This window comes from Rhinatrema bivittatum, chromosome 11 (genome assembly GCF_901001135.1).
Source record: "Rhinatrema bivittatum chromosome 11, aRhiBiv1.1, whole genome shotgun sequence".
Taxonomy (NCBI): domain Eukaryota; kingdom Metazoa; phylum Chordata; class Amphibia; order Gymnophiona; family Rhinatrematidae; genus Rhinatrema; species Rhinatrema bivittatum.
Window position 1 is genome coordinate 87,610,231 of NC_042625.1, and position 24,234 is coordinate 87,634,464.

A 24,234-nucleotide genomic window follows, 5' to 3' on the forward strand; every position below is an offset into this window, starting at 1 on the left:
CTTATTAGGTAAAAAGACAGAAGGTACAACAAAATAATCAGTAGACAATCCAACAAGAGGGAACAATTAATTTCACAATTTTATTATTAACAGTCAATTGACTAGATTATCTTCTTAGTGTTTTTATTACATCATCTTTTTCACCTTTTATTTTGCCCACTTTTATCTTCCTTTTCTCCAGACAGCAAGCCCAGGCAACACAGGATCCCTCACTGGCTAAGAGTTGGAGGGAAGTGTGCACATATGTCTAGTAATGTAGGACTAGCAAGCCTCTTTTTGAGACTAAACCTGAGTGCCGCTCCCCTGCTAGCGGGGTTTGCTGCAGTGGTGGCAGACGCCTTACCTCCCGCATCACCTCCACGATGGTCCCCTTTCTGAAGAGGACCCAGATCCTGCTGCTTCACGGCACCATGTGACCGAGCCATGGGACTAGCTAACCGTCAGCATGTTTCACCGGTGCTAATGAGTCGGTGTGGGTATTCAAAACACCTAGCCCAATGCAGTCATAGATTCTAAGTCTAGCTCCGTCTGACAAGAGAACATAATTACAATTTGCAAACTTTTTGAGAATGGGACTTAAAAGGTGCAAGCAAACCAAGCTGAAACTAGACTATCAGCTGCTGGCAGTAAGCAAGGATTGGTTGGGTCACCCTCCCATAATTTAAAGTGCCAGTGCCAGCAATGAAATATTCACAGAATTCAGTTGCCATGCTAACACTTGCCCTTTTTTTTTCATTTTGATTTTTATTTCATTCTTACACCAGTATTAGTGACTGTCAAGTTCTTGCCAGCTGCCGCACCTCCGTAGCCACACCCGGCATTAGTAAATGAGTGTGCTGCAGTGCAGACTCATCTGGAACAGCACAAGCATCACTCAGATTGATGCATGCAAAGCAGACTTCAGCACAAGAGGCTGAAGCGTGTGCCAAAAAACGTCTTTGTTTTTTGTTTTTTTTTTTTAAACAGGATGTGGATATTGTATGAGGTGCATGACTGTTAGTCTGGTGGGTCTCAGTTCCTGTCCCCATGGGCCACAAACCATTATGATTTTCAGGATATCCAGAGTGAATATTCATCAGATAAATTTGCAAGCCCTTGGTCCTAGCACCAAATGACTTTTGCATATTTTGGTTACTCTGAAAAGCAGCCCCATTTCGTGCCTCTTGAGCACTGGTGTTGAGCAACTTTAACTTTTGAAGAATATAGCTAATGTTGCTAATTTAACCATGCCCTTGGCATCTGCAGGGTGATTGGTTGTAAGGGTTCTCTGTACAGAAACTGCAATGCCTTCTTTCCGGTGTGCACTTGGAAGATGGCATGAGTTCACTCAGTTCTCTGGAGGGGGAAAGGGATGACTTTGAAATAGTTCTGTTCGAGCTATGGAAAACTGCATTGCCATCAGGAAGGGTGGGCTGATGGTTCTCACAGTTGCCAACGTGCAATTTTTCATTGCTTTTAAATGTATGGATTCATATTCACAGACTTTTAACGCAGTCCTGTACAGAGGGGCTGAGATGATCCTAGAAAAACTCTCGAAATGTGAAGGAAGGAAAATTGCCTAAAAATGAGTACAGCCCCTACTTCTTCTTTTTGCCAACAAATCTTGTGTCCAAATCTGTTGCTATCCTAACTGTAAATCTCTCTGTTTGTGCTAACTTATACCAAAGCAGTAATTCAATGTAAGTAATAAACGGCTAAAAGCTTCGGCGAGGCTTCCTGTAGGGGATTCCATAGTCTAGTGGTGGCCACCAAGGAAGCCTGGTCCTTCATCCCCTATAGTTTAGTGTCCTTTCTGGAAGGGACCTGGGCTGATGCCATATTTGAGGATATAAGTGGCCTTACCAGGTTATAAGGTATCAGACAGTCCTTTAAATAATGCAGTAAAGGTCTGGGTTTTTAAATAGTCTGAAAGTAATCATCAACAGCTTGAATTTCACTCTGAAAGATGCAGGTAACCAATGTGATGCGCTGATGGAAGGTTTAATCCAGTTCAAATGAGTAGATGCATTTTGAACTAATTGAAGTGCACATGTGGGAGGCCCAGATATAGTGAATGACAGTAGTCCAGCCTGGCTGACACTAGCACATAAAGAACCGTCACCAGATTTTGGCTAGCTAAAATAAAAAGGGGAGGGAGGGAGGGGTGGGCTTGCTAATCTGCATATCTGCTGCGGCATTGGGCCAAGGCAGATATGCGATGTCGCCCAGCATGAGCTCTTCTCCGTGCTGGGTGACATCGCACAGCATTTGTCTCATATGCTTCAATGCACTGTACAAATTGCACAAAATTAAAAATAAACATCATTTTGGGCTTTATGATGGGGACATTTACCATTTAGTGGTAACGGTTTTTATAATTGATAGCTGTGAAAAGGGCACCTATGTGGAAAGCCTATGCACATCACCCATTCTCTTCGGGAACAGTACGGGTTCTGTGCCTGTGGCAAAAAACGCTTTAGAAATAGTTGTCCCTTTCCCTTTTTTTCTCTTATGTTCCCTTCCCTTTTCTGCCCTGTCGATCTTTGTCAGAAAGTAGGTGCGCGACTTGCACTGGTTTCTCACTCAGGCTTTATCAGTTAGCTGAGGCTTGGGAGAGGCGCCCCTGTCTAGTTAGGCTGGGAAAGCTACGGTAGTGTAATTCTTTGTCGGGGAGGCTGCCTCGTTCAGCAGAAACCTCCTCCAGAAAATTTAAAATTCTTATGGAAAACATTTTGCGATGAGAATGTAATATTTCAGCATTCCACCTGCAGGCCTTGTGTACGCTGTGCAATAAGTCCTATGGGTTTCCTCTGTCTCAAGGAACCTCCACGGTCACTGCTAGGTCTCTGTTCAACGGTTGTTAGAGCACAGAAGAGATGCAGAGACTATTAAATAGTGATGATGTGTCCACTGGAATCTCCTGTGCCACCCACCAATTTCTGGAACAGTACTTTTCGGTCCATTAGAACTCATTAGTGGGAAGGGGAATTGTTTTGCAAAGTGAAGGAATTCACTTGCTTTGCCATACTGTGAGAATGGCCGTGGCCATTGCAGTAATCCTCTCCTCTTCTCTTTCTCTTTCAGAGATACTATATCCAGCACTTTTTGAGGAACACTTTTAAAGTTCTGTATTTAACTAAAAATCAAGGCATTTTTTTTAAATGAAAAACATTTTTTAAAAATATATATCTCTCTGTATAAGAACAACACGGTGTGCTTTTGGACCGCGACATGAAGTCAACTGTGGACTTACAGCAGAAAGACAATCTAAGTACTGCGGCATGTGTGAACGAGCGTGCGTGCGTGTTGGTATGTGTGCGTGCGTGTCTGGGCGTGTGTGTGCGTGTGCGTGCGCGCACATGGGGCAGTGACGTGTAGAGTCGAAGGAAATCTTTTTTTTTATTCTTATCTATGAACTAAAAGGAAAACTCCCTGCTCCAGACTGAAACCATGAACTTCAAACCCACCTCATATTTTGGGATTTTTTTTAATTATTATTAATTTTTTTTTTTTTTTGTGTGTGTTAAATTTTTTTGGGGGGAAGAGCCCAAAAATCTGTCTAAATGGAACAGTTGTACACATCATTTAAATGGTAAGTTTGCAGCACAAAATCACATTTTCTCTTTCTTCATCAAAATTTGCTTTCCAATGGCTTTTTTCTTTTCAGCTTCTCTCTCTAATCAAACTGGAATTCAAAGAAGAGTGGATTGAGTGGGTATAAATTTTATAAATACATATTGGCATGACAAATTATGCATAATTTGCCAAAGTCCATGCATTAATTTGTAAAACAGAAAGAATCCTAATGTGGATTGCCAACTGATTAAAAGATAGAAAGCAGAAAGTAGAGCTGAATGGTTAATTTTCCCAATGGAGAAAGGTGAATAGTGGCGTGCCCCAGGGATCTGTTCTGGGACCACTGCTTTTTAATATATTTATAAACGACCTGGAAATGGGAACAACAAGTGAGGATCAAATTTGCTGATGACACAAAATTATTCAAAGTTCTGAAATCGCAAGAGGATTGTGAGACATTGCATGAGGACCCTGCAAAACATGGAGACTGGGCATGCAAATGGCAAATGAAATTTAAAGGGAACAAATGCAAAGTGATGCACTTAGGGAAGAGTAACCCAAATTACAGCTACAAAATGCAAGGTTCCACATTGGGAAAAGGTGTCATCATTGAAAATACGTTGAAATCTTCTGCTCAGTGTGTGGCAGCAGCCAAGAAAGCAAATAGAATACTCGGGATTATTAGGAAAGGAATGGAGAATAAAACAGAGAATATCATAATGGTGCGACCTGTGCAGTTCTAACAGAATTAGAAAAGGTAAAGAGAAGGGTGATCAAAATGATAAAGGGGATGGAATGAGTCCCCTATGATGAAAGGCTAAAGAGGTTAGGGCTCTTCAGCTTGGAGAAGAGATGGCTGAGGGGAGATATGATAGAGGCCTATAAAATAATGAGTGAAATGGAATAGGCAAACATTAATCAGTTGTTTACTCTTTCAAAGAGTACAAAAGACCAGGGGACACACAATGAAGTTACTGGGTAATATTTAAAACTAATAAGAGAAAATATTTTTTTACTCAATACACAATTAAGCTCTGGAATTCATTTTTATTTATTTATTTATTTGTGTTTTTCTATACCGGCATTCACGGAAGTTCGTATCATGGGGTTTACATAAAACAAGGGGTGAGCATTGCCAGAAGATGTGGTGAAAGCTGCTAGTGTAGCTGCATTTAAAAAAAGGTTTGGACAAGTTCCTGGAGGAAAAGTCCATTAACCATTATTAAGGTAGAGTTGCAGAAATCCACTGCTTATTCTTGGGATAAGCAGCTTGGAATCTCTCTAACCCTTGGGATCCTGCCAGGTACTTGTGACCTGGATTGGCCACTGTTGGAAACAAGATACTGGGTTTGATGGACTTTTGGTCTGATCCAATACGGCAAGTCTTATGTTCTAACTATAACAAAATAATATAGTTAAGAATGACAGTTATAGTGGTTCTGTTTGATAGTGTGATAGTATGGTCTTTAGTTTATATACATTCCTAACCCATACTCCTACAGTTCCTGCTGTTCTTGTGAGACCTTTACCTTTAGGATGCCAGTTCTGATCCAGCTCAGGTTGATGGGGATCTAAAAAGGTAGCCTACAAGAAATGACTTGGTGGTCTCAGTCCAGTTCCATGGGCCATATTGGAAGCATTCACATCACAGCCCCTATCAGATTCCTACAAACCTATAAATACAGCTGCACACTGTGTAACAAGGACATAAAGACACGAGGAGGAGAGAAATATATAGAAAGCTAAATAGTAGGGAAAACTCTCTTATGTGGGAAATGTTTGGTTTTCTGGAGTATATGGATCTCTCATCTTTATATATTTCATAGAGCACTGGAGGCCTGCAATCTCTCGTTCCATTTCCCCACTGTTTACACTGCCTGCAGGCTGGTTTCCAGTTTGATTTTGGTCTGCCTTTTTTGTATCGAGTTTGTGGTCGCGGGTCAGCTTGCGCCTTTCACATGTGTCTGAGGTGAGGGGTTTTGCTAGTGCAGTTTGTGTGAAGAGACCTGCCAGCAGCCTAATTGTTTTCTGTTGCACACCTCCCAAACAGAAGGTATTCTTGGGTGCCGTTTGTAATGCTCGGAGCGCCGCACTTCCAGGAGGCGGCTAGTTTATGTTAGAGTTTTGGAGGTCAATGCTATCATGGACCCGCTTTCTCAGCCTTCATCTTTCCCTCCTCGCCATCTGAACTAAAGAGAGAAAGACCAGTCAGGCAGCAAAACCTTTTGTTGCCTCTAAACCTGAAGTCTCACTTCAGAGCTCAGGCTCCTGCCGAATCCTGACACAGCAATGTCATATTAGAGGGGGCAACGCAATTTAGAGAGCAGCGTCTGCCTTTGTTCCTAAATCCACCTGGAAAAGTCAATTTAATTTGGGAAAATTCTTCGCTCTTTTGCCTTCTCCCTGTACCGTACTTGCTTTTGCTTCGTTCATTTGTGAGAAAATATGAGTATAAAGCTAAGTAAAGGCCATAGGCTGATGTTATGTGGACAGAGAAGATCCCCAGAAGACTGCAGCTCATTAGGTCACTCCAGGAGAAATACTTTCCAGATTAATAAAGTAAGTCATTCTGTAGATAGAACCCCCCCACATTGGTATGCCTTGAGTTCTGATGGGCTTTGGACTTTTTTTTTTCCCCACTCACACCCAGACATAACTGTTTCCCTACTTAACAGAAGCTGGCATGGGCACAGCTGGTACAGAGGCATGAGCTGCTGGCTTTGGGACTACTGGCTGCTGTTTATCACAGCAGGTTTTCAGAGCACTGCCTCTTAAATGGACTTCACTTTAAGAAAATATCACCTGTCACCGAGAGGAAGACATCACCTGTCTCTTCTGCAAGCAGTGGCACCTGCCCCATAAACTGCTCTTTCAAGATTGCCGCTGAACTGATTTGTTGTGGGGACTGCCATTATAACAGTGTGACACAACTTCCACCACAGAATTTTTAAACCTAAATAGAATAGAATAAAGGTGAAACATGCTCTGTATTTCTCTGACGGCAGATGAAGAAACCAGAAGGGGATGTTTGGAATTTACTTGTTTGGTTGCAGATCATTGTTAGCAGAGGACTGTGACATGAGTCCTGCAGTAGCTCCGAGGGAAGCTGTGAGCTTTATCAAGCACCCACTCACTTTTTGGAGTTCCTAGTGCTTTTTAGGCTCTGACCAGGCCTAATTCCACCAATCTACTGAGATCTTTCTAGATTAGAGTACATCTTACTATAGATAAAATAATAATGCATTAAAATATCAGCCCTGTTAAAATTTGAAGGTGACAAATAGGTGAAAGCAGATACAAAGCTGTATTTTCTCAGAATAATCTTAGACTGTGGGGGTAGTATACTTTCCTGTGTGAATTGTTTCAAACTGTCTAGCCCCCCCCCCCCCTTCCTAGTATCCTATCCAACAAATGGCCCAGAACAAGCATGGTTTGCCTAGCATGGATCTGGGGATGCTTGTGTGGAAAGCCAACTTTGGGAGGTTAAATATTTATTTATTTATTTATTTATGGCTTTTTCTATACTGAATTTCTTGATACAGATCAAATCTACTCGGTTTACATCGAACAAAGTTTTAACGATAACATAGCCAATAAATATATTAATATGAGACAGATATTGGCAGAGTCAGAAGTTACATTGAAACAAGGGTGAGCAACTGGGGATTGGAAAAGAAGAGGGGAGAAACAATATTATACAAACAATAGGATACTATATACAGAGAGTGACGGTGGTTAGTGTAGCTTATCTCTAAGGTTACTTCTGAAAATTATGACATCTATGTGACTTGATGGTTGATTAAGTAAATACTTGTGACTTGATGGTTGATTAAGTAAATACAACCCAAACCATTGTAGCAGGGGGTGAGGGGGAAAGAACAGGGAAACTACAGTACTACAGTGCATTCAGAAAATATGAGGATCCCTTCACTTTTCCCACTTTTTTTTATGTTGCAGCCTTATTCTAAAATGGATAATTTGCATTTTTCCCTCCTCAGTCTATACAGAATACCCTATAATGACAAAGTGAAATCAGGTTTGTAGAAATGTGTGCAAATGAATTAGAAAATAAAACCTGAAGTATCACATTTAGTACGTATTCAGACCCTTTACGCAGCACTTTGTTGAGGCACCTTTTGCAGCGATTATAGCCTTATGTCTTGGTTATGATGCTACAATCTTGGCACACCTGGATTTGGGGAGTTTCTCCCATTCTTCTCTGCAGATCCTCTCAAGCTCTGTTGGGTTGGATGGAGAGCACCGATACACAGCTATTCTCAGGGCTCTCCAGAGATGTTTGATCGGGTTCAAGTCCAGGCTCTGGCTGGGCCACTCAAGGACATTCACAGACTTATGCCAAAGCCACTCCTGTGTTGTCTTGGCTATGTGCTTAGGGTCGTTTTCCTGTTGGAAGTTGACTTGTTGCCCCAGTCTGAGGTCCAGAGTGCTCTGGAGCAGGTTTTCATCAAGGATCTCTCTGTACTTTGCTCTATTCATCTTTCCCTTGATCCTGACTAGTCTCCCAGTTCCTGTAGCTGAAAAACATCCCCACAGTATGATACTGCCACCACCATGCTTCACTGTAGGAATGGTATTTGCTAACTGATGAGCGGTGACTGGTTTCCTCCAGACATGATGCTTGGAATTCAGGCCAAAGAGTTCAATTTTGGTTTCATCAGACCAGAGAATCTTTTTTTCTCATGGTCTGAGAGTCCTTTAAGTGCCTTTCGACAAACTCCAGGCAGGCTATCATGTGCCTTTTACTGAGGAGTGGCTTTCGTCTGGCCACTGTACTACAAAGGCCTGGTTGGTGGAATTTATTTATTTATTTATTTATTTATTTATTTAAAGTCTCTTATATACCGATAGCCGTTCGCACATCGCATCGGTTCACAAAGAACAAAAAACTTTTGGGCAGCGCCCTTACATATAACCGATAACAATACAGAATGCTGCAGAGATGGTTGTCCTTCTGAAAGGTTCTCCCATCTCCAGAGCAGAACTCTGGAGCTCTGTCAGAGTGACCATCGGGTTCTTGGTCACCTCTCTAACCAAGCCCCTTCTCCTGCTATCATTCAGTTTGGGCAGATGGCCAGCTCTAGGAAGAGTCCTGGTGGTTCTGAACTTCTTCCATTTAAGAATGATGGAGGCCATTGTGCTCTTCAGGACCTTCAATGCTGCATTAGTTTTTTTTTGTACCCTTCCCCAGATCTGTGCCTCGACACAATCCTGTCTACAGACAATTTCTTTGACTTTATGGCTTTGAAAAGAACAATTGTTGAAACAGTGGAGTTGCCGTTATCGGATTAATAATAACATTTCTTTTTGAAGACCATATGGACTATGAAATATTTACTGCACTTGTCTTGCATGTACTTTGATTTTACTCTGACATATTTCATTTTTTTTTAATTAATTTGCACAAATTTCTACAAACCTGATTTTGCTTTGTCATTATGGATAATTGTGTGAAGCTTGAGGAGGGGAAAAAATGCAAATTAATCCGTGATAGAATAAGGCTGCAGCATAACAAAATGTGCAAATGTGAAAGGGGGCTGAATTTTTCTGAATGTACTGTACGTCTTCCCGAGCCAGCAGATTGGGTTGGGTTAGTTGAGAAGGTGTTACCACTTGCTTTTATGGAGCTGGGGGAGGGAGAGTTGACCACATGTGGCTGCAGACTCCCAGTAAATGGTTCTCACTCCTTCCTTCCCCAGCTTTCAAAAAGAAGCCTGAAGGCAGCCCTGCAGCCCTGGATGCATGAGGAGAAGATCGCACAGCAATCTGGCAGACCTGGGGGAAAAAGGACCTCTGCCAGCCCATCCGGGCGCCTGCAGATGTGTCCGGCAGCAGAGCCCTTTCTGCATCAGCCACCTTTTTAGAAATTGTATTCTTTCTTTTTCTTTTTCCAGTGGAGGTGGCAGTGACCTGAGTGGTCTCTGTTCTTCTGTTCTCAAAGCGTGTGAGGGGACTCTTTTATCCTGCACAAAACCAGCAACTGTAAATACTTTTTAAAAATGTGTATAGAAAAAGTACAAAAAAAGAAGAGAGACAAATGACAAAAAAAAACCCCACAGAAAGGAAAGTGAGTGATCTTTCAGTATGCACTGAGAAATGTATTTACAGAATGACAAGCAAAGTTACACTAAACTATTTATTGTACATAGTGTTTTATTATAAATTGTGTGCTGTAGATTGTGTTCTGTACATCTGCTTTGGCTCTGTGAAGTGGTGGTTCCGCATGGTTTAGTTGGGGTTCATTTGCCTTTATATTTTTTCTTTTAACTTTTTAGGGGTATTTTTTTTTCTTTCTTTATGGCAGTGTACACCCAAAGATTGACATTTGTATTAAAAAAAAAAAAAAGCATAAAAAAAAATCAAAAGATCTATTTCCCAGAGTGGGGTGTTTGGGACCGTGTTTGGGGGGAGGGGCTGGGGGTGGGAATGGGCACTTGAGATTAATTTGTTTTTATTTGCCACTTCTTGTTAAGGAATAGTATTTTTCCTCTTCCCCTCTTCTAGTACAGGCCGTGAAGCGCCCAGGGTGGGTGGGTGGGTGGCTGTGTGTGTGTGCCTGCCTGCGTGCCTGTAAGTTTGGGTGATGTTTCCTTCCTGGGCATTTGGAACAATGTACAGCTTTGTGGATTGTGCAAACAAAGAAAAAAGAAAAAAAAAAACAAAAACCCTTTGGTGTGTTGTCCATTCCTGATCACAACTCCACTGTGCTTTGTATGTAAACAGCTGCGAGAGTCCTACTCCAGCCGTGGCTGCTGCTCCTGGAAGTGTTCTTCATTAAATGCCACGTTTGCCATATGTTTAAGGCCTTCTTTTCAACGAACGTCTGCAATGCCCTTTTCCTGTGCCAGGTGCAGTGCTTTAAAGGGGTGCTGTAGCTGAACATAGCACTGGCAGGATACCTCATCTGCTTCTCATTTCCCTCCATAAGAAGCTTTGCTCTCCCACTGCGACCCAGGGAGCTTCCTTTTACTGAGGTCCCAAAGCAGGGCAACTGCAGCTTTTTTTTTTTTTATGACCTGCCCTTTCGTCCCCTCTCCCCCTACAGAAGGAGAATGTCATACATTCTTTTAATATCACAAATTCCACGAAAAGAGGGTCAGGCAAGTCACCTTCCATTGACACCGCATGGATGATGGTTACACAATAACTCTCAGAAAACGGCAGCATCTGATTTTATTCTTCAGCCTTTTCTCCACCTTATGATCAATTGCAATGTTGTTATCTTGCATGTGATGCCATTCTGTATGAACATTTTTCTTGCGGGCAGTGTGTTGATATCCGATTGATTAATAGTATCAGCATGTGCATTTTTTAGAGTTGAACTTGGACTCGGGCCTGAGTGGCTGTGACATCTGGAGTGTGGTAGGGAGGAGAGAGTTCTTGGATGCATTAGAAGTCACCTTAGTGGGAACATGGAGTCAGTGTCAAGCACAGGGCACTAATATGGATTTTTTTTTTCCCATAACCCTTTTTTCATTATCCATCTGCATTTTGCACAGAACTCGATTCTCTTGCCTTACTTAAGTTATCACTTCTAGTATTCATCATTTGTAAAGCACTATTAGACATAGTGTACAGATACACCTAATAGACAGACCTGCTCTGTAGAGCTTATGGTCTAGTCAAGATAAGCATATATGACAAACCAGAGGCAATGGGAAGTGTATTTATTGTAGAAAAGTGGTTAGGATTTGAAAGCAGCCTCAAAAAGGTGAATTTTTAGACTGAATTTGAATATAGCCAGAGAAGGAGCACGTCGCACTGAAACAGGAAGTCTATTCCAGGCATACGGCACATCAAGGTGGAAAGTGCGGAGTCAGGAATTGGCAGTGGAGAAGGGCACAGATAGCACAGACTTGCCCAACAAACAGAGTTGACAAGGAAAGATGTAGGTAGAGAGGAAAGAAGCTAGGTAATGAACTGAAGACTGAATGTTTTTGTAGGTGAGTATGAGAAACTTGAACTGCTTGCTGCAGCGCATGAGAAGCCAATGTAGTGACTTCAGAAAGGGGGGGTTATATGGTCATATCAGTGCAGCTGACTTTTGAATAGCAGTCTAAGCAGAGGGTGATAAGAACATGGATGAGTGTTTTCCTAGCAGGAGCATATCTGAATGCAAGAAAATATGGTACAAGCACAGGCACTCTCTGAAGGAGTGACAGGAATTGTAGAGATGGGGTATTTTTTCCCTGCTATCATATTTTTATGAGGGTTTTCATAGTATTCTCAGAAAGGAAGGGATGGATTTTAGCAATCTTATAGTGGAGGAAAGCAACCTGATTTACCAGTGTTTTGAATGGGTGTAGAGAAGAAGAGAAAGACATCAAAGATAATCCCAAGATTATGGGTCCAGGGAAGCAGGAAAATGAGAGCACCAGCCACATATACAGCAAAAAAAAATAAAAATAAAAAAAGGAAGGGGGTTTTGCAAGGAAAAATGAGAAGTTTAATCTTGGTCATGTTCAGTTTAAGGTAGTTGTGGGACATCCAGACAGTGACATCCAACTGTTAGTCTATATTTCACAAGGGCTGTTAATAAATGTGGTAAGTATAGTGAAGGGAATCCAAATAACCATCTGCTGGCCTTGAGAAGGAAAGCCATAATATCTGCTACTAACAGGGTTCATACTGCCATCAATTTGGTAAAATATATTTTGGATGTTAAAAAAGTCCCATGCATCCAGTTTTGAAAGTATTCTTAGTATTAGTATTATCTTCCTATTAGTTTGATTTTAAAGAAAAATGTGTGAAATTCAAATGTATTTATTCTTTGAGAGTCTTTAAGGGTTTTTAATATAAGGGGAAGTAAAATACTTCTAAATGAAAACTAATTTAAAAAAAACCCTGGTGCACTCACACCAGCTCATTAGTGCTAGAAAGACCGCATGCCAATATGTGCTACATTTCATACTCACAGACTCCAAGTTGACATGTAAGACTTTAGGATGATCATAGCAGATCTTCTCAAAGTTGTGAAGCGTGTGGGCTGTACAGGGAGAAGTATTACCAGTGGGGGGAAAAAAGGAAGTCATAAAGCCTCTACAAATCATTGTTGAAATCTCATCTGGAATGTTATATTCAGTCTTGAAGCCTGCATCTTCTACAGTGCAGAGCTAGAGAGAGAGGTCACCACAATGGTGCATTGTCTATGCCATGACCGCTATAAGATGAGACTTAAAGACCTAAATATGTGTACTGTACCAGAGAAGGGAGATGATACACATATTCAAATACCTCAAAGGTATAAATAGTGCACAAAAGCAAGCACTTTTCAGTAACAAGGAGGTTTTAAAACAAGAGGTCATGATATGAGGTTGGAAAGGAGTAAAACCAAGAACTGCATAAGGAAATATTGTGTGGCTATAATGAAACTGTCTCTCACTGGAAGTAAAAACAGCAGCAGAATTTAAGAAAGCCTGGGCTAAGTACAGAGAATTCATTGTAGAAGGAACACCAACGACCTAGTGAGGTCTGAGGTATTGCAACAGGAAAGAAGCCCGACAGTCTCTATCTGCCCTCGTGTTGGGAATTTGCGTGTCCTCTTTGCGGACTGATGAATGCTTGTACTACTAATCTGCTGACTCTAGAATGATTGGTGCATTTTGTACATAAGTGAGTAAAGTCTTTCTGGAATGTCCTCCCAGGGACCGAATCCATATTTCAGGTGCGCAGGTTTAATGCCTAACTGAGGCCATTCAGTTCAGCTTTCTGCGCAGAGGATGTACTCAGCGGCTACAAAAGTTGGTCTGCACCTGTAGCGAGCTCAGGGGAGGAGAGGCGCCTGACCTGGGAGCTGCATGGTTTCACTTGGACGCTTGCCCCATGTCCCTCGATGGGGCAGTAGGGGAGGACTTGTCTTCCGAGGTTAGGGGCTTCCGTGGGACAGATCTAGAGCTGGTCCCGCCGGCTTACTGGAGCTTCAGGAGTCACAGCTGTATCTGCATTTGGTTTTCTCTGTCCCCCCTCGGATGCATTTGTATCATTACTGTTTCAGCACAGAGCTGGGAAGCTCGCCGCAGGGTTTAATGAGCAGATGTTGGGTATCTATCACCCATGTGGGCTAAGAGAAATGTGCAGGAAAGAAGCCTGCTTCCCTCCAACCTCCCTCCCTGCAGCACCCCCACTCCACACATCCAAATGGGAAATCGCATTGGAGCAGACGAGGGGGAGGTGAGAAACCATGGAACGTGCGGCCTTCCGACGCCTATTCATAAGGCGTGCAAGCGAAGGCAGGTCGGCTACCTGCGGGTGGGAAGAGGTTAGCCGCATCCACAGGGTCATGGCTGCTGTTGCTGAGGCGGCTAAGAGCTTTTCGCAGCATTTGGAGGGAGGGAGAGGTTGCCATGGAGAATGGCACATCATGTAGCACATTGATGGGGGGAAAGTGTGTGTGTGTGTGTGTGGTGGGGGGGGGGGGGGGGGTGAGGACCACTGAAAGGCATCTGCACAGTGACAGAGCTGTAATGAGAGAGTGAGAGTAAGCACGGGGGCGGGTGCAATGTGTGAATTGGAAGGAGAGTGGAGAGTGGGGAGTGCATTCCAGAAAGATATGGACTTGGGAGAGAAGAGTGAAGGAGTGTGGTTATTGTGGTAGTGAGATACTCTATCTAATATATGTGTGTGAGTGAGAGAGAGCATTGCTTATGTCTTTGGGTGGGTTGTTGTGTACTGCAGGGTATTTAGCTGTGTGTATTCATGTCATTGGGTCCTGTACCTGAAAGCATTGTCAGGGGGCAACTGCCCTGCATTTAGAAGGACAAGCTCTCATATTGGTCAAAAGGGCATTTTCTCTAGGTCTTCTGTAGGTATATATATATAAGGACTATCTAGTCCAGTGCTTTTCAATTACTTTTACCCATCCGTCCATCAAAATATCCCGTTCTAAAAGCCAGGTCTCTCGAAATATGTGATGATTGTGTGCGAGAGCCAGAGCCCGGTTCTGTGTAGATTTCGGCTGCCCTCGGTGAGCCATTCCATGTATTATGTAGCATGTGGCTAGCATTTCATTTTCACTTAACAATTACTTTCGGTGAGTACCTGCTGTGTGTAACGGGTGTGGAGGGCTGGTGAGCTTGTGCTCTCGGCGGTAATGACTGGGCTGGTGGGTGAGGTGCATGCTCGGCACTAGTGCTTTGCATTTACGGTTGGAGAGGATGTCTGTCAGTAGTTGGGGTCTGTCTGGTTGACATTGCTGAGGGCAGAGATGTGTGTGGTAGGAGGAAGCTTGATTACCCTCTCTTTTATTGTAGTAAAATTGTTTCTAAATCAGCAAGAGATCTTTTGGCATAGATGTGCCTGAAGGACTTGTGCATGCAGATGTGCCATGATGTAAAGTCCTGCCCTGATTACTTGCATAGCGTGGAAAGACTGACGAAGCAGCCTGGCTATCAAACTTCAATTCATTGGCACCTTTCCTGTCTTTGCTTGCCCCAGTCTCCTGAAGGAAGCCCGAGCTGCATGCACTCCGTCGCATCCCACCTTTCCTCTCTTCATTTACACTTCTCTGTCATGCTTCCTCCATCTCTGTCCCCTTCCCTCTCCATTGTTCGTGTTCTCTTTCCCCTTCTGCAGTCAGGGAACATGCAATTTCGGTTTAAGGCCATTTGCTGCTTGAGGTAGTGTAGGGAAGGCGTAACTCTCTTGGCTGGCTGCAAGCGAGTGGGTAAACGAGTGCTGCCATGGTTTCACGGAAACTGGAAGAGCTTCTTTCTTTTTTTCACACTCCCGATCTAACTCCAGGCAGGTGGAATGAAAGATGTTCGGGAGAAATCCTGCCTCTTTCTGACACACGCGAGCGCCTCAGCTCTGCCCAACATCTGCTTATCTCCGAGAATGGTCCTTACTGCAGGATTTGTTAGTGTAAGAAAGTGATTACCTCTGTTGCACATTTTCGCTCAGACATTTTGAAGCTTTCGGGCTCTCCTCCCCCCTTCATCCTGCACCGCCCTGGCATGCATTGAGTGTAGCAGGGAAGAGGCAGGTCACAGGGCTGCTGCTAGAATATATGAGCGTGTGGCTATCTGGGTCTTTGCCGGAGTTACTGTTTGCGACAGTGCTGCTCCGGGGCTGGGAATCTGGCTGCTTGGGGCCAGGAGCATCCTCTCAAGGGAGACTGTGGTGCCACAGCTGGGCCGGATGCCTGGGGTTCACGGAAGCGTTAGGAGCTGGGCTGCTGCTGGGTTAAGAATATGTGAACCTTGCTTCTATTGGGCGACACCTGGAAGCTGGGCTGGGGGCTTGAAGAGAGAGGACACCCAGCACCAGAACCTGGGGCATTTCCCCCTGGATCTGCACGAAGAGCGTAAGAAATGTGGGCTGCGTTTAATACCACAAGAGATCCCTTGCTTGTGCTTAACGTGTGGAAGACAAAGGAGGGGTCTGATGTGTGCAGCCAAAACAATTAGGTAATTCGGGAGGAAAGCTGCCCTTTACTGCTCTGATTTATATTTCATTCCTGAGGCGATAAAGGTGCTTGAAGTTTCTGAAACCTCCTCCTTCCAAGCCACTCGCAGCCCTTACGAGACCGAGGAAGGCGGGGGCTGCTGCTGCGCTGATCCTGAAAGCCCCCAATGCGGGCAGCGCAGCCGAGCCCAGGCTCAGCAAAATACAATCTGGGGGGGAAAAAAAGGGAGGAACCATAATATAAAGTTGACAAGTTTTATTGCAACCGAGTGTAAGAGAGCAGGAAATGAAATAGGCTAGCATGAAAGAAAGAAAGAAAAGTCAGCCTGAGAGCAGCAGAGGAGAAGAAGTGCAGCTTTGTCTTTGGAGGGAGGTGAAATCTCTCAGAGCAACCGTGGGAGATGTTTCAGGAAGTTTGCGGAAGATCCGATTTCGCTGGAGACGCCTCTGTACTTAGATGGAGTCTGAAAGTGCTGTTACGTCTCCAGGAAGATGAGGACGGCACTGGGGGACTGCAGTGGAGAACGGGTGGGAGGAGAGCCAGGGGAAGGTCCTGGGCTGGAAGCAGGAGGTTGATGGTGGGTAGGCAGGATCGGAGGAGAGAGGGCGGACCCCATGCATGCACCGCATCTTGACTTTGAGTGCAGACTTTATTTCGGGGGGGGGGGGGGGGGGGGGGACATGCGGTAGGGAAGGAAGGTGAGGATGGACTTCTACTGTCAGAGGAGGCTCAACAGAGACTGAAGCAAACATTTTCTTTTCTTATTGCTTCATAGACAAAAAGAAAAGAGAGTGGAGGTTAGGCCAGGGTGGGGGTTTTTTTTTCAAGGGATAAAGCTAGGGGGCGGATCCTTAAAAAAAAAACAACCCAAAAGAAGAAGTCACACAGATCCCCAGGTTTGGGGGTCGTGCTCTCCCCCCCAGGGTAAAGTGGCACCCAGAGCTTAGACTCGTCTGCTTCCCAAGGCCCTGAGAAATGTGAAGAGAGGGAGGACGAGCGCTTTAGCAGGTGTGCCCGCCGGCTTCCCAGCTCCGCTCGGACTGCAGGGCACTCATTAGCCGGCCTCTCCTGGGTGAGTCACTTGGACGCGCGCGCAGCGCAGGGAAGCTGCCAGGTACAGACAGGAGTGCAGGCAGAGCCAGAGCCCGCCGTTGCCTAGCAACCGCACAGCTGTCTGTTGACCTAGCAGAATCTGTTCACTCTTGACACAGCTGGTGTTTACATGTAAGCCAGGCCTTCAAGTCTGGATGCAGCCCGATCCCTTCCTTCTCTGCCTCTCATTCGCTTTACAGAGACAGCTACCAAAAAAAAAAGCAGCCATCTATTCATCCATCTATCTATATCCATGCCTTGATGTGCTCTTGGCCCCCCCCCCCCCCCCCCCCCCCCTTGCTCAGTCACTGGAGAGGACGAGAGGCAGCCGAGCACAGCAGAGTCCCCGAAATCTGGGTCTTTCGTATGCCTGAGGCATCTCCGGCCCAGAGGACATATTCACTACAGTATTTAGGTCTACAGACCTCTCGGAATACAAATGTGGAAAGATAAGAGCCCATCTCTGTGTCGCACCTGCACGTAGCAGCCCCCACCACCAGGAAGAACTGACTGGCACAGGGAAAAGAAAAGCCATGTAAAAGGACTATGGAAAATCTCTATGCTCACCAACACTCCTGGTAAAACTTGTTTGCATGCTAACCGATGGCAAAAGCAGCTTTGACAGTTTTCAATGACCAGGTAACATCGCTGCAACGCACTTAAAGTTTGAAACAAAGGTTTGCCAGTACTAGGCCACTATATTGTATTACCTATGGGGACACAAAATATCATCAAGTGCCAAAAGATACAATCAGAGACCAAGAAAATGTGACAGAAAGGCACATAAATAGTCCTAATTGTATTATATAAAAATATAAGACCTGCAAATTGGGACAGGCCAAGGGTCCATCAAGCCCAGTATCCTGTTTCCAACAGTGGCCCATCCAGGTCACAAGTACCTGGCAGGATCCCAGGGATAAGCAGTGACTTTCCTCAAGTCTACCTGGTTAATAGGTTTATGGACTCTGGGAACTTGTCCAAACTTTTTTTTTAAACCAGCACACCCTCCAGCAATGTATTCCACAGCTTAATTCTGATGTGAGTGAAAAAGTATTTTCTTCAATTTGTTTTAAATGTGCTACTTAGTAACTTCATGGAGTGACCCATAGTCTTTATTATTTTTTTTTAAATAAACAACTGATTTGCTTTTATTAATTCCATTTCACTCATGATTTTGTAGACCTCTATCATATCTCCCCTCAGACATTTCTTCTCCAAGCTGAAGAGTCTTAACCTCTTTAGCCTTTCCTCATAGAGGAACCATTCCATTCCCTTTATCATTTTGGCAGCTCTTCTCTGATCCTTTTCCAGTTCTGCTATATCTATTTGAGATCTGTCAACCAAAATTGCACACAATACTTTAGATGTTGTTGCATCATGGAGGTATTTTAATATTCTCCATTTTATGCTCCATTCTTTTCCTAATAATTCTGACCACCACCACACACTGAGCTGTGGATTTGTTTTTTTTACATTTTTTTCTTTATTAGCATTTCCAAAATACTGCACAGCAAATATCACATTAAACCTTTTTTTAATCCTTTCTCCTATTCCCTAGTTAAGTCCATATGGGTTTGTTGAAACTCCAGAATCAAATTCAAATCCATGTCCCAAATCTGAAAGTCTGCCCATGTGCAGATAAAAGCTGGGATAGTGTGTCTTCTGATTTCCATTAACCTTTGATATATGCTCCAAAATCTCTTGTATAAAGATATAATTGTGGGTGACTCTATCCTCTTCCTATTGCTGCCACCTCACATCATGCTGCTAAAAGAAGAACCATGATGTGATGCCCTTGGAATGGTCTAAGAAAGGAGAAGGTCGGAGAACAGACCAGGCTGGAGTCTGTTCTGCTTTTCAACAGTTTAATTATAAAAAGTTCAGCAAGACAGAATCAAAATGGCTGCTTACCTCAGCAGACTGACAATGCAAGAACAGTTTTTCCAAAAGAGCACAGCACTCCATTACAGCTTCCTTCTTCTCCCTGGGGCCTTTCTAACTCTCTCAGGGCCTCACCTTTGTATCCCTTACCTCAGGGAAATGCCCCCACCCGAGGATCCCTTTCCTGTCTGTCTTAAGGTGGACTGGGCCAGATAGCTGGAGCCAGTCTGTTAAGGCAGTCTGAGGCTCTCTGTCATATACTCTTATCACACATGGATTTCAAAGCATTGTCTATGATGTTGCCTAGATCCTGTTCCTGGATGGTGAATCCTAATATGGAACCTAACATCGTGTAACTGCAGTTTGGATTACTTGCCCCTAAGTGCATCATTTTGCACTTGTCCACATTAACTTGCATCTGCCATTTGTAACCTATCATTAAAATCATCCATTGTACCTGAAGACTGGAGGGTGGCCAATGTAACCCCAATATTTAAAAAAGGCTCCAGGGGCGATCCGGGTAATTATAGACCAGTGAGCCTGACTTCAATGCTGGGAAAAATAGTGGAAGCTATTCTCAAGATCAAAATTGTAGAGCATATAGAAAGACATGATTTAATGGGACACAGTCAACATGGATTTACCCAAGGGAAGTCTTGCCTAACAAATCTGCTTCATTTTTTTGAAGGGGTTAATAAACATGTGGATAAAGGTGAACTGGTAGATGTAGTATATTTGGATTTTCAGAAGGCGTTTGACAAAGTCCCTCATCAGAGGCTTCTACGAAAACTAAAAAGTCATGGGATAGGAGGCGATGTCCTTTCGTGGATTACAAACTGGTTAAAAGACAGGAAACAGAGAGTAGGATTAAATGGTCAATATTCTCAGTGGAAAAGGGTAAACAGTGGAGTACATCAGGGATCTGTATTGGGACCGGTGCTTTTCAATATATATATATAAATGATCTGGAAAGGAATACGACGAATGAGGTTATCAAATTTGCGGATGATACAAAATTATTCAGAGTAGTTAAATCACAGGCAGACTGTGATACATTACAGGACCTTGCAAGACTGGAAGATTGGGCATCCAAATGGCAGATGAAATTTAATGTGGACAAGTGCAAGGTGATGCACATAGGGAAAAATAACCCTTGCTGTAGTTACACGATGTTAGGTTCCATGTTAGGAGCTACCACCCAGGAAAAAGATCTAGGCATCATAGTGGATATTGGATAATACTTTAAAATCGTCGGCTCAGTTGGCTGCAGCAGTCAAAAAAGCAAATAGAATGTTAGGAATTATTAGGAAGGGAATGGTTAATAGAACGGAAAATGTCATAATGCCTCTGTATCGCTCCATGGTGAGACCGCACCTTGAATACTGTGTACAATTCTGGTTGCCGCATCTCAAAAAAGATATAGTTGCGATGGAGAAGGTACAGAGAAGGGCAACCAAAATGATAAGGGGGATGGAACAGCTCCCCTATGAGGAAAGACTAAAGAGGTAGGACTGTTCAGCTTGGAGAAAAGACGGCTGAGGGGGGATATGCTAGAGGTCTTTAAGATCATGAGAGGTCTAGAACGAGTAGATGTGACTCGGTTATTTACACTTTCGAATAATAGAAGGTCTAGGGGGCATTCCATGAAGTTAGCAAGTAGCACATTTAAGACTAATCGGAGAAAATTCTTTTTCACTCACTGCATAATAAAGCTCTGGAATTTGTTGCCAGAGGATGTGGTTAGTGCAGTTAGTGTAGCTGGGTTCAAAAAAGGTTTGGATAAGTTCTTGGAGGAGAAGTCCATTAATGGCTATTAATCAAGTTTACTTAGGGAATAGCCACTGCTATTAATTACATCAGTAGCATGGGATCTTCTTAGTGTTTGGGTAATTGCCAGGTTCTTGTGACCTGGTTTGGCCTCTGTTGGAAACAGGATGCTGGGCTTGATGGACCCTTGGTCTGACCCAGCATGGCAAGTTCTTATGTTCTTATGTTCTTATTTGGTAGCCTGGTATCCCAATCTCATAAAGTCCTCCTGCAATTTCTTGCAATCTGCTTGAGTTAGGAGCTCGATAATTTTGTTTCAGTTGCAAATTCTATTACCTTAATTGTTGATTCCTTTTCCAGATCATTCTGGATGGATTGATAGGAAGGAATTGTCTTTTGGCTGAGGATACCAAAATCTGTAACAGGATAGACCACCAAGAAGGTGTGGGATATATAAAGAGGGATCTAGCAAAGCTTCAGAAATGGTCTAAGGTCTCGCAGCTAAGATTTAATGCTAAAAAAAAATGCAGTGTTATGATTTAGGATGCAAAAAACCCAAGAGATGGATCAGGAGGCTTTCATATCTTATGATCTTATGTTGGTCAAACAGGTGGATATTTATTTATTTATTTAAAAATGTTTGTATACCGCCTTTACAAATAAAAATTTAGTCAAAATGGTTTACAGTTTAAAACATACATATGGATATAGTGTCTGCAAAAGCCAGAAAGATGCTTGGCTGCATAGGGAAAGGAATGGTCAGCAGCAAAAGGAAGGACTTATTGCCCCCTGTATAAGTCCCTGGCGAGACCTTATTTGGAATACTGTGTGTAGTTCCGGAGACCCCCACCTTCAAAAGAATAGAAGCTGGTTGGAGTCAGTCCAGAGGGTGGCTAATAAGATGGTCAGTGATCTTTGTTCTAAAGCATATGGTGATGGACAAGATCTAAACATGTTTGCCCTAGAGGAAAGGCAGGGTAGGGGAGATATGATAGCAACATTTAAATACTTCCACAGTTTTCATGCACAGGAGGTGAGTATCTTTCAAAGGAAAGGAGGTTCTAGAATAAGGGGGTCATGGGATGAGGGTGAAAGGAGATTGACTCAGGAGTAATCTAAGGAAATTTATATTTACAGAGAGGATGGTGGATGCATGGAATAGCCTCCCTGTGGAGGAGGTGGTGGAGACAAAGACAGTATCTATTTTTCAGAAAGCTTGGAATAATCAGTGATAGGAATTGTAAGATGAATTAGTTAGTGTTTATGGGCAGACTAGATAGGCCATATGGTCTTTTTCTGCCATCACATTTCCATGTTTCTATATTAGAAAGCACCAGTCCCAATACATATCCTTGAGCACTCCACTATTTACCTTCCTCCATTGAAAAAACTGATCATTTAGTCCTACTCTCTGTCTCTTCTCATTTAACCTGTTTACAGTCCACAATAGGACATTGCCTCATATCCCATGATTTTATAATTTTCTCAGTAGTCTTTCATGAGGGACTATGTCAAATGCCTTCTAAAAATCCAAACACTATATCCACTGGATCACCATTATCCACATGTTTATTAACCCCTTCATAAAATGTAGTAGATTGGCGAGGCAAGACTTCCCTTTGGTAAATCCATGTTGGATGTGTCACATTAAACTATATCTATATGTTCTATAATTTCTTCTTTAGAATAGTTAAATGAATTTTCCCAGCACTGATGTTAAGCTAACTGGTCTATAGTTTTCCAGATAATTTCTGAAGCCCTTTTAAAGGATTGACATTACATTGGCCACCCTCCAGTCTTCAGGTACAATAGGTTATTTTAATGATAGGTTACAAATTATTATTAATAGATCTTCAATTTCATGTTTTAGTTCTTTCAGAACTCTGGGGTGTATACCTCTGGGCCAGTATTTAGTTTGTCAATTTGACTGATTACATCTTCCAAGTTCACCATGCTTTTTTTTCATTTCCTCTGAATCATTACCATTAAATACCACTTCTGGCATAGGTATCTCCCCAACATCCTCCTCCATAAACACCAAAGCAACTGACTTCTGTTTCACTTAAAAAGAACTTTCAAGTTAACCTCAATATGTTGCTAGTACGTATTACACATCTTATGAACTCCAGAAGGAGTCTCTGTTTGTCTAAATGCAAGTATTGAGAAAACCAATGGCAATACATTTGAGAGCTTGAGATGGTACCCAACATAGCTGGCTTATGAGTGAGGTTCATGCCTGCATTATGTGAAAAAAAAAATCTAGTTGGAGACACTGCCCCAAGGAGATATCATGAAACCCCAAACTGTTACTACTGTTCTTTAAAGAAAAAACAAGTGCAACGATGTTGTTGAACACACTGTAAAAAAAAGGAAGATTTAAAAAAATAGATTTGTGCTTAGATTACAGAACACCCAGTGATCAATTTATAAGGGTTTGCATCAGCTTTTTGCATAAGGAAAGTACTGAAGGTATTTTTGCAAGGTAGAGCAGGGGTAGGCAACTAAAGTCCTGGACTGCCAAAAACATGTCTGGTTTTGTGGATATCCACAATGAATATGCATGAGATATGTTTGCATGAACTGACTCCACTGTATGTAAATATATCTCATGCATATTTATTATGGATGTCCTGACAACCAGACATGTTTGTGGCACTCCAAGACTGGAGTTGCCTATCCCTGTGTTATCAATTTTCCAAAAGCCATGAGGATGGAAATTACCGAGCATGTTTGGTGAATAGGCAGGTCACAGTACTATTGGGACACATTGGGTTGGATATATCTGATTTTTGATTTACAGAGCAGAGTGGAATGACACAGAAAAATGCACACAATATACAATGGATTCAAAAGCCACAATAAAGAAGTGTCCTTGCAAATACAATGCATTTGGTCATCCTGGTATATTTGGTGCTTATTGTAACACTATTAATTCTTTTTCTTCTTATATTTATCATGTATTTATTGGTTGATTTATATGCCACCTATGCAAGAGTTCTGGGCAGTGTGTAATGTAACATACATAGAAATAAAACAGAGCCAATTCCACTGAGAGAAAGCTTGTACCTTGCAAACCCTTTTATTCCATGGACACTGCTCTCCTAGTGATGAATGGTAGCAGCAGTAGGTGGCCCTGATTTACTAAGACTTTTCTCCTGTTCTGTGCTTATGAGAAAAATAAGCTTAGCAAATCTAGCCCTAGGTTTCTTACCCCCAGACCAGATTCATTTCAGTAAAAATGGGATTAGAAAACAGCAAGAAATATAAAATACCTAGGGAGTTGTTTTAAGCCCTCCACCTTCCCCTTCCCCACCTCTCTCTCTCTCTCCTTTTCAGATCCAGATTCAGGAAACATTATTGCTTTTTCCATTTCAGTGATAACAGAAAGGAGATTTCCAGGATTTCTTTCCCAGTTTCTTACTCTTGCACTTAAAGTGATTTTTTTGCAATGCTTACATTGGCTTTGGGCATCTTATTTCTTTATAATCTCCCAGAAGAAGAATACTGCACATATATAT

General features: G+C 42.8%; 1 protein-coding gene across 7 annotated transcripts in view; it reads left to right on the forward strand.

Annotated features, from left to right (window-relative positions):
- The window catches only part of AHDC1 (AT-hook DNA binding motif containing 1), a 145,859-nt gene extending 136,135 nt beyond the window's left edge, over positions 1-9,724 (forward strand). For 6 of the 7 annotated variants that reach the window (XR_003859135.1, XR_003859138.1, XR_003859139.1 and 3 more), the window contains 2 exons: positions 3,064-3,571; positions 9,273-9,724. The gene's annotated coding sequence lies outside the window, so the exon portion shown is untranslated. The remainder of the gene's footprint in view (positions 1-3,063; positions 3,572-9,272) is intronic. The other variant, XM_029619093.1, reaches the window with a different exon arrangement.
- Positions 9,725-24,234: the final 14,510 nt, after the last annotated feature.